Raw genomic sequence first — 12,021 nt, forward strand, 5'->3', positions numbered from 1 at the left:
CCACCGCACCTATCTTACCACTTCCCGAAGGCAGTGACGACTTCGTTGTGTACTACTGATAATGCTAAAAACGAACATATATTTCATAGCATTATCCTTCTAGAAAGACAAGCTTTTAGTTGCAATTGTTCTATTTACAAGTGATATTCGTTTAAATAATAAAAGGTGCAGACAAAAGACAGATTCGACGAATTGAAGACGCAAATGACCAAAACTCTAAAAAGTACAAAGTACAATCCAAGAGGTTTAAATTATTGATGAAAAACGTCTAGAAATTACAAGAGTACAAGCCGCGAAACGCAATGTACAAGATATTAAATCGTACGAAAAGGCGTTCGAAAATCCGGAACCGAGACATGAACCAACTTTCAGCGCGCGACGCAACGGACCAAAAATTACAAGTCAACTATGCACAAGAATATAATATAATATATAATTAATTATATATATTATTATATATTATATTTATAAGCAGCCCACGTTTAACTCAAAGAGATGAGCTGGAATCCAAAGCTCCGCGACTGCGGAGCTATGAAGCAGAAAAATGCCACACTCGCGGAGATGTACAGTTCAACGTGGGCCTATAAAATGCAACGAATTCTGCTCAATCAAACACACCTTTTTCTTTTCCTTTCTCTCAACATATACGATATATATATTTATATTTTATAATTATAATTTTAATTTAAGTTTAATAATAATAAGGTTATGTTAGCGAATGTTTTAAGTTTGTAAGTCGAAACTCTGTCCGTGTAACGCTACGCTATTATTAATCATTGTAAGTTATGTTCAACCTTTTTAAATTAATGTCTACTAGCTAAGTTATTATTATGCTTATTTAAATCTAAGTAATCGTGATGTTGGGCTAAATATAAAAGACGGGGTTATTGGGCTTTGGACCATAATTGGAGTTTGGACAAAAGACCGACACTTGTGGAAATTGGACTATGGGCTATTAATGGGCTTTATATTTGTTTAACTGAATGATAGTTCGTTAATTTAATATAGAGATTTACAATTTGAGGTAATTATAAATAACCACATACACTCGATCGGACACGATGGGCGGGATATTTATAAATACTAATAATCGTTTATTTGACCGAACACAGGGATGGATTAATAGTCAATGGACTCATTAAAACAGGGGTGGATTACGTACAAGGACACTTGGCGTAATTGTTAACAAAGTATTAAAACCTTGGGTTACACGCAGTCGATATCCTGGTGTAATTATTAAACAAAGTATTAAGACCTTATTACAGTTTCAGTCCCCAATTAGTTGGAATATTTGACTTCGGGTATAAGGATAATTTGACGAGGACACTCGCACTTTATATTTATGACTGATGGACTGTTATGGAAAAAAACCAGATGGACATATCGAATAATCCAGGATAAAGGACAATTAACCCATGGTAATAAATTAAACTGAACACGTCAAACATCATGATTATGGAAGTTTAAATAAGCATAATTCCTTTATTTTATATCTCATCACACTTTTAATTATCGTACTTTTAATTATCGCAATTTTATTTATCGTCATTTTATTTATCGTACTTTAATTTATCGCACTTTAATCGACAAACACTATAGGTTTAGGTATGTTTTGCCGAGTCTCCGGCAGTGGCGCCAAAAATACTTGATGTTATGCGAGGTGTATACGAAATAGTTATATTTTTATTACGATATACTATTAAATACGCTACAATTTTACACAAGTTATTTATTTATTTATTGAATGGATATACCTAAACCTTGCTACAACACTATAGGTAGTGCACCTAATCGTAAAGTAGTGTAGTTTTTAGTAAGTCCGGTTCGTTCCGTAGGGAGCTAGCCAAGTTTAACGCTATATTTTTAAATTATATTTGTATAAAATGTATATAATTATATATAGTAATAATAATATATAAAAGAGGGGTTTACCTTTTAATGACCGGTTTGTCGATTTTATTTCTTAAGTCACAATTAAAACCTAATGTAAAATATTAAATATAAATATAACTTAATTTAAAGCGTAAAGTAAATGACGATAATAAAATTACGATAATTAAAAGTGCGATAAATAAAATGATGATAAATAAAATTGCGATAATTAAAAGTACGATGAGATATAAAATAAAGGAATTATGCTTATTTAAACTTCCGTAATCATGATGTTAGACGTGTTGATTTTAATTTATTACCATGGGTTAATTGTCCTTTGTCCTGGATTATTTGATAAGTCCATATGGTTTTTGTCCATAATAGTCCATCGGTCATAAATATAAAGTGCGAGTGCCCTCGTCAAATTATCCTTATATCTGAAGTCAAATATTCCAACTAGTTAATGATTTAAACTGTGACGCAGTTATCACTTCTGTCAATAATTACACCAGTTATCACTGTATGTAATCCACCCCTGTTTTGATTAGATATGAATATTATTTTACCCACTTGATCAGTTTGAATAATCAATTACCCAACCCGAATAATTAATTAAATGATTATAATAGATTCCATATGAACGTCACTAAATAGGACAACCATGATCATTATTAATTATTAGGTTAATTAATTTGAAGATAGGTTCGACAGACTCCAATGAGTTGCCACTCAATTAGACAATACCCCCCATCTATTAATAGTCAATAGTCCAATTTCTACAAGTGTCGGTCTTTTGCGCAAACCTTAATTATGGTCCAAAGTTCAATAGTCCCGTCTTAATATTTAGTCCAACATCACGATTACTTCGGCTCAAATATGCATAATAATAACTTAGTTACGAGACATTAATTTAAAAAGGAAGAACATAGCTTACAGTGGTATTTAATCGCGTAGCGTTACACGGACAGAGTTCCGACTTTAAAACCCGTAAATCATTCTTACAATAACCCAACTAAACCATAATTTATTATTAATCTTAAATTAAAATTATAATAAATATATTACATATAGAAAAGAGAGATTGGTATTGGTGTAAATATTTTGCCGAATTGCATCGCCTTTTATAGTGGGATTTGGGTCCTGGTGTGCTCCGCGAGTGCGGAGGTTTTGTGCTTCACAGCTCCGCGAGTGCGGAGCCTCTGGTTCCAGCTCATTTACTTTTGGCCACTAGCTTTGTCGACATAATATATATATATATATATATATATATATATATATATATATATATATATATATATATATATATAATTTATATAATTATATATATTATATTATATTCTTGTGCATAGTTGACTTGTAATTTTAGGTATGTCGACTCGTACGTTGATACTCGGTTTATGTCTCGGTTCCGGATTTTCGAACGTCTTTTCGCATGCTTAGATATCTTGTATTTTGTGTTCCGTGACTTGTACTTTTATCAATATTTAGACGTTGATCATCAATAAATTGAACCACTTGGATTGTATCTTATACATTTGAGCTTTTTGGACGTTTGCATCTTCAAATCTTCATTTTCTTCTTTTGTCTTCGCACTTATTTATTTAAACGATTATTACATAAAAATAGAACAATAGTAACTAAAAGCTTTACATATTGGAAGGATATTATGCCTAAATATATGTTCATTTGAAGCACTATCAAATATCCCGACACTTGAGCGTTGCTTGTCCTCAAGCAATACAGAACTTGAAATAAAATCACATTTCACTCGAATCACTTTTTTTTATTCTCACACTTTATACATCAGTGATTTTGATACGACAGTATAAACAATGATAGTAACGATGTGGTTTACAGCCCCACATGACTATAAAAATTTAGATCCTTTAAGGAAATTGGATCTTTCTGAAAATATTTGATCTTTTAAAAATTCATTCTAGCTTTTACCATAGATAAGTTTTCCATAATAACCCTTCATCGGTGTTTGCAAATTGTTTTTGTGGGTTTTGTGGGTTTCAGATTTGAAAATGTTAGCTCAAAACTTGTGGTTTTGTGTCACCCACTTGCTAACCTTGTATTAGGAAAGCACACGTCCAATATACTTGCTCCGTATATTACCTTTCGGTAAACTACCGTCCGGTTGTAAAGGAAAGCGATGAACAAGCAACTGTTAAGGCAATGTCTAATGACATACAGATGTTCATGGTCCATAACGTGTCAGATGCAATTACTATCCTTTGTAGGAGCAATAGTAAAGATCACCCTATAATTTTTCGGTCTGGCACAAGGTCCTGTCTTCGACCATGCTATGCAACCACCGTTCTTACGGTTGACACCCGATTTTGTTCAGGTGACCTAATGAATTCCAGGTGAATTCTTAGGATTTTACGTTCAATGGTAATGAACGCATTAAAAATAGGTTTTTAGAAAACAAATCGATTTTAATTTGATCAAAATATTTTCTCGTTCAAGCTCGAGTTTAGATATCATTGAATTCCATGAGTTTGTAATTCTCAATCTTTAAAGTCAATCTCAAGGATTTAGTAATATCAGGCTTAAAAGCTAATTTTTAATCTTTAAGGAGATTATCCTTTCTGGGGGTCTGATTCATTAGTCTTATCAACCTAATTTGCACTGCGCCCTCCCCATTTTACGAGATAAATCCTTCTCATGGTTAGGATAAATCTGACCACTTGGTGACCCTGTTTGATGCTGAGGTCCGTGGATTTCCTGCTAATTTTAAAGATGACTTTTCTAGATTTTTCGTCAAACTACAGCTGGTCTGGACGACAACTTCCTTACCTAAATTAAGAAGCGTGTATCTTTTTCGGAAGACTTTACTTCCTTTTAATGATGGAATTGATTCATCGTGTAGATCCATCTTTTCTTTTCTTTCATCGGGTAAAACAGTTAATTTAGTCCAAAACAAAAGCACCTGCAATAATCTTGTACAAAAATATGTGATATATGTTTTAAAGAACTTGGTGAATTCTTCCCACACTTAACTTTTATTTATTTTTTTCTTTGCCTTTTTATTCTCTTCTATTCCAATTTAAATGAATTCAAGCGTTTTGAGTTGTTTCTCAATTTATGTCATTTCCAAGGTAACAATAATTTCGGTATTATCACCTAGTTTTATCGTTCATAAATATGTACAAACATGATTTTGAATTCATTTAGTTGAATTTTTTTTTTTAAATTTTCACAAAATTTGGCAATTAGACTAAGTGTAGACCCGAGAGAATTTATAATCCTTCCCCACACTTGAGATCATGCAATGCCCTCATTTGCAAGAAATCAGTAAATATTTAAATTCATGAGGGTGATTAGTGTAGAAAAGTGATTAAAAATACCCAGTTTGTAATTACTAAGTTCGTCGAATGATAGATGGCGCACCTCATCGTTCATTCCTTTTGTTGTAATTTCACATATGTTTTGCGTCTTATCTCAAAATTATTAGCTTTTGCTGAACTTAATGTCAGTCTTTGAAAGTGTGCTGTTTTACCCTATTTTACATAAGATAAACTATAAACATACATAATATTTTTATTATATTTTTTTTTATAAAACCTTTATTTATTAAAACAATTTAAATGAATAATTTTTTTTAAAATTTTGTTTCCTTTTACTTTAGGTCGTTTCGGTATGTTTACCTAGTCCGTCCCTCGACAAAATTTAAAATTTGTCGTTTTTAAAACGATTGTTTTAAAAGCAAAAATTTTTGGGTTTCTTTAAATTTTTTGGTATACTTTAGATCAATAATATTAAAAAAATGATAATAAAATTTTTCGCCCCGCCCTCGGGTAAAGCAATTTCGGTTCCATGACCTAGTATTTATCTCACAACGAATTTGGAAATCATTTTTTTAAACTTAATGAAATAACGTAATTTTTGTTTTTAAATTCACACAAAACTTAAATTTAAAAATGCATATTAATTTCATACAAAACCTACAAAACAAAAATTCAGAATGGGGGGAGAAAACTAGTTCTTTAGTGTCTGCTAGTGGAAAAGACTAATCGGATTCCATTCTCGGAACTACACGAGAACAGAACAAATAACTCTAGACGGCATTTTTTTTAGAACATTTAAATCTCCCCACACTTAGGTAGCTGTGGTGTTGAAATTGTGATTAAATTCATCGTCAATTTCTTTTGGACCATAATCAACTTGCATATCTGTGACTTTTGCTTTAAACCATTGGTCGGATTCCTGTGTAATATCCATAAATTCAACTAGTTTCGCCTTTTCTTTAGGCGATAGATTGGATACTAACCGGTTACATAACTTAAAGTTCCCCTTGGTTCTAGCATCACGAATCCGTTTAATAAGTTTCTTCATTGAACTGTTAATAACGGAGTCATTTAATTTTGTATCAACAATAGGGTTCTTTATTATCAGGTCATCATTAGGTGTTACTTCATTTTTCCCACACTTAGGCGTTTTATTATTGTTAAGCACTACCGTTGGAGTTGGTAAAACAATATGGTTCTTACCAATCGTTTTTGTTGGTTCAACGGTTTTGGTTGGTGGAGATTTAGACTTTCGAATTACAAAGGTGACCGATTTGTCACCATCACTAAGTGTCATTCTACCCTCTCTTACATCAAATAACGCCCTGGTGGATGCTAAGAATGGTCGACCTAAAATTAGAGGAATGTTTGAGTCCTCTTCTATGTCAATGACAATAAATTCGACTAGAAAGGTTAAATTACCCACTTGAACGGGTAGGTTGTCAGCAATTCCAACTGGGTTCCTAATGGTTTGATCAAAGAGTCGAACACTCATTTCTGTTGGACTTAACTCACCTACTCCTAATCTCTTATATAATGAAAGATGCATAACACTCACACTCGCACCTAAATCTGCTAGTGCATCATACATGACACAATCACTAAGTAGATAAAGAACAATAAATTCACCTGGATCACCCACCCTGGCTGGAGGTTTTAGTGGAACTGTCTTCACCGGGTTTACTTCTATGGTTTTTGTTTCTTGCACTTTTTATTCTTCTTCTTTCCAAAGGTATCACAAACTTTATTACCTATCACTTGCTCATACTCAACTCCTTTTCTTGGAAACGGGATGGGTGGTCTGTATGGTGCCACCACTGGCTTTACATACTCGGGTGGTGGTGGTGGTGTTGTAACTTCTTCATTGTTACTCACATCGAACACCTTCCCATCTTCTGATGATGGTTTTTCAGAATTTGTTGACACCATATTAACATTCTCATTCTGAGGATTTATTTCAGTATTACTCGGTAGCTTTTCTTGTTCCCTCTCACTCATCATGCTAGCAAGAGTACCTACGTGTTTTTCTAGATTCAAGATGGAAGCTTGTTGAGTTCTTAATGACTGATCAAACCTCTCATTCATTTGGGTTTGAGATGTAATAAATTGTGTTTGAGATTCCATTAACTTTTCCATAATTTCTTCCAGATTTGGCTTTTTCTCTTCGGTTTATTGTGGTGGTTTATACAAGGCAGGTCTTTGTTGATTGAAAGTGTTGTTTTGAGTTGGTTGGTTATTCAGACCTTGTTGGTTGTACGAGTTATTGTTGGGTCCATTTAGATTGTAAAGAATGTTTTGATTTCGATTAAAGTTTGGCCTTGGCGATTGATAATTATTTTGATAATTATTTCCCAGCCTTTGGTTCATGTAGGAAACATTCTCACGTTGTTCCATCATTTTCTCAATGTGACAATCTTTCGTTAAGTGTGGTCCACCGCATTGCTCACAACTGATTCGTATCGCGTGAATATCTTTATTCATCTTTTTCATTCGTCTCTCGAAAGCATCTGTTTTTACGGAAACAGAATCAAAGTCATGGCTAGAATTGGCTCTAGCCGCTTTAGATGAATGAAATATATCTTTTTCCTGGTGCCACTCATGCGAGTGGGAGGCTGTATTATCAATTATCTTGTGAGCTTTGGTAGCGGTTTTCTTCATAATGGAACCACCAGCTGCTGTGTCGATGTCTTTTCGTGTAGCAACGTCGACACCTTGGTAGAATATTTGTACTATTTGATAAGTGTCTAAACCATGTGGAGGACATCCTCTCAACAACTTTCCGAATCTTGTCCATGCCTCATATAATGTTTCATTTGGCTTTTGCGAGAACGTAACAATTTCTCCTTGAAGTCTTACGGCTTTAGATGCCGGAAAGAATCTTTTAAGAAATTTCTCAAGTAAAACATCCCATGTGTCAATCGCTCCTTCAGGTAACGATTCTAACCAATCTTTGGCTTCTCCCTTTAAAGTCCATGGAAATAACATGAGATAGATCTGTTCATCCTCAACTTCTCTGATTTTAAATAGAGTACAGATCCTATTAAAGGTTCGAAGATGTTCGTTTGGATCTTCTTTTGGCGTACCACTATATTGGCATTGATTAGTTATCATGTGTAGGATTTGTCCTTTGATTTCATAATCTGGTGCATTAACATCTGGCTTAACAATGGCGTGACCTTGGCCAGTGCGTGTGGCTCTTATTCGGTCTTCCATACTTTGAGGTTCCGTTACTTCCATAATTGAATTTGTTGAATCCGAATCACTAGAGGATTCTGATTTAACGGTTTGTGGTTCAGGAGGAATGATTAGTGGTTCTGGATCTTGGAATTGTCCTTGAATATCCTCCGGGTTTTCAATTGTGAAGTCGGTTTCAAAAGATGGATTATCGGAGAATTGAATTGGAGTTCTTGTTCGACTAGATGATGATTCTAAAGAAAAATCAACGGCGACAATATTGGCTAGATGTCTTGATCGAGTTACAGGTGGTGAACGTATGAAAGGTGGTGAACGTTTTGCTCGGTGCATTCACTGAATATCCTATTAGTTATAAAGATAAAAATTATTTAAGTTATCAAATTAATAGACTTTTCTGATTTTGTCCACATTTCGAATAGCCAATAGATGCAGCAGGTAGCCAGGACCCTTTAAATCGGAAGCCCACAACTCGCCACTAACAAATCCAACTATTACTACGAACCAGAAAATTTGGATGTCTATCAATTTAACCGCTTAAAATAATTTTTCGTCGAAGTTTAAAGAAGATAAAAATCTATGTCCTAAAAACTAGAGCGTAGAAATGAGAAAGAAAAAGCGTGTCGAAAAATAAGAGTCGAAAAATAAAAGTCAAAAAATAATAATAAGAAAGTAATGCGTCGAAACTTAAAAGCCTAAAAACTAAAAATTAAAACTTGCGTCTAAAGGTATTAAAGCTTAAAAGAAATTCTAAATTCAAAACGGCAATAACTTAAAAAGGCACTAAAATTTATTAAAACTAAAGCGATAAGCGATGTCGTAAATTTCTAAGGCGCCTAAATCTTAATCTAAAAAAAATCACTTAAGGGATTTTACGGCAAAGCCTAAAAACTAGAAATACTAAAAGAACTATGGCAAAATACTAACTTAAAACTAAATACGAACGACAATAAAAATTACGAATTAAACGATAAAAAAAATACAATTTATAAAAAGAAACTAAAAATGGCAAAATTACAATTTTAATAAAAATATTATTTTTATATTATTATTATATATTATATAAAATTATTAATCTATAATAATAAAAATTAAAATTACAAATTAATATAACTAGACATAAAAATATATTATTAAATAAAACCCTAATTAGGTTTAAGTAAAATAATAAATTAATTAACCCTAATTGTGTAATTATTACGTACAAGGTTGCAGCTGTCAGAGCAGCTCCGCGAGTGCGGATACTTACTGCCCAAAAAGCTCCGCGAGTGCGGAGAATGCAGGTTCAAATTGAGTGCAGACTCAAAAATCGCAGGTTCAGTTTTCTGTATATATTTTTTTTTTACTTTGTTACTCTTACAAAATTTAAAATATAAGTGATATTTAAAATTATATTTTTAAGAACTGAAAAAAAATACTTTTATACTTTATATAAATTATATAAAATATATTTTCTTTTTATTTAAACACTTAAATAGATATATATACTTTTTTATATTTTTGTATTTTTTTTTCAAACTTATATATAATTATATTTTTACAAATATAGATCAAAAATATAGTGTTTCGCCGAGTCCTCGGCAGCGGCGCCAAAAATACTTGATGTAATGCGAGGTGTATACGAAATAGTTATATTTTTATTATGAAATACTATTAAATACGCTATAATTTTACACAAGTTATTTATTTATTTATTGAATGGATATACCTAAACCTTGCTACAACACTATAGGCAGTGTACCTAATCGTAAAGTAGCGTAGTTTTTAGTAAGTCCGGTTCGTTTCGCAGGGAGCTAGCCAAGTTTAACGCTAAATTTTTAAATTATATTTGTATAAAATGTATATAATTATATATAGTAATAATAATATATAAAAGGGGGGTTTATCGTTTAATGACCAGTTTGTCGATTTTATTTCTTAAGTCACAATTAAAACCTAATGTAAAATATTAAAAATAAATATAACTTAATTTAAAGCGTAAAGTAAATGACGATAATAAAATTGCGATAATTAAAAGTGTGATAAATAAAATGACGATAAATAAAATTGCGATAATTAAAAGTACGATGAGATATAAAATAAAGGAATTATGCTTATTTAAACTTCCGTAATCATGATGTTAGACGTGTTGATTTTAATTTATTATCATGGGTTAATTGTCTTTTGTCCTGGATTATTTGATAAGTCAATATGGTTTTTGTCCAGAATAGTCCATCGGTCATAAATATAAAGTGCGAGTGTCCTCGTCAAATTACCCTTATATCCGAAGTCAAATATTCCAACTAGTTAAGGATTTAAACTGTGACGCAGTTATCACTTCTGTCAACAATTACACCAGTTATCATTGTATGTAATCCACCCTCTGTTTTGATTAGATATGAAAATTAATTTACCCACTTGATCAGTTTGAATAATCAATTACCCAACCCGAATAATTAATTAAATGATTATAATAGATTCCATATGAACGTCACTAAATAGGACAACCATGATCATTATTAATTATTAGGTTAATTAATTTGAAGATAGGTTCGACAGACTCCAATGAGTTGTCACTCAATTAGACAATACCCCCCATCTATTAATAGTCAATAGTCCAATTTCTACAAGTGTCGGTCTTTTGCCCAAATCTTAATTATGGTCCAAAGTTCAATAGCCCCGTCTTAATATTTAGTCCAACATCACGATTACTTCGACTCAAATAAGCATAATAATAACTTAGTTACGACACATTAATTTAAAAAAGGAAGAACATAGCTTACAGTGGTATTTAATCGCGTAGCGTTACACGCACAGAGTTCCGACTTTAAAACCCGTAAATCATTCTTACAATAACCCAACTAAACCATAATTTATTATTAATCTTAAATTAAAATTATAATAAATATATTACATATAGAGAAGAGATATTGATAATGGTGGGATTTGGGTCCTGGTGTGCTCCGTGAGTGCGGAGGTTTTGTACTTCACAGCTCCGCGAGTGCGGAGCCTCTGGTTCCAGCTCATTTACTTTTGACCACTAGCTTTGTCGACATAATATTATATATATATATATATATATATATATATATATATATATATATATATATATATATATATATATATATATATATATATAATATATATATAATTTATATAATTATATATATATATTATATTATATTCTTGTGCCTAGTTAACTTGTAATTTTAGGACCGTCGACTCGTACGTTGATACTCGGTTTATGTCTCGGTTCCGGATTTTCGAACGTCTTTTCGCATGCTTAGATATCTTGTATTTTACGTTCCGCGACTTGTACTTTTATCAATATTTAGATGTTGATCATCAATAAATTGAACCATTTGGATTGTATCTTGTACATTTGAGCTTTTTGGACGTTTGCGTCTTCAAATCTTCATTTTCTTCTTTTGTCTTCGCACTTATTAATTTAAACGATTATTACATAAAAATAGAACAATAGTAACTAAAAGCTTTACATATTGGAAGGATATTGTGCCTAAATATATGTTCATTTGGAGCACTATCAAATGTATATTAAAAAAATCGTACAGTAGTATATATTTATGACTGATGGACTGTTATGTTAGTGAATGTTTTAAGTTTGTAAGTCGAAACTCTGTCCGTGTAACGCTACGCTATTATTAATCATTGTAAGTTATGATCA

At 32.0% G+C, this 12,021-nt stretch overlaps 1 non-coding gene across 1 annotated transcript; it reads left to right on the forward strand.

Annotated features, from left to right (window-relative positions):
- Positions 1–7,911: 7,911 nt before the first annotated feature.
- LOC139846073 (small nucleolar RNA R71) lies at positions 7,912–8,018 on the forward strand. Its single transcript, XR_011758818.1, has one exon. It is a non-coding gene; the product is annotated as a small nucleolar RNA R71 (small nucleolar RNA).
- The last annotated feature ends 4,003 nt before the right edge of the window (positions 8,019–12,021 follow it).

The sequence above is a fragment of the Rutidosis leptorrhynchoides genome, chromosome 4 (assembly GCF_046630445.1).
Source record: "Rutidosis leptorrhynchoides isolate AG116_Rl617_1_P2 chromosome 4, CSIRO_AGI_Rlap_v1, whole genome shotgun sequence".
Classification (NCBI taxonomy): Eukaryota; Viridiplantae; Streptophyta; class Magnoliopsida; order Asterales; family Asteraceae; genus Rutidosis; species Rutidosis leptorrhynchoides.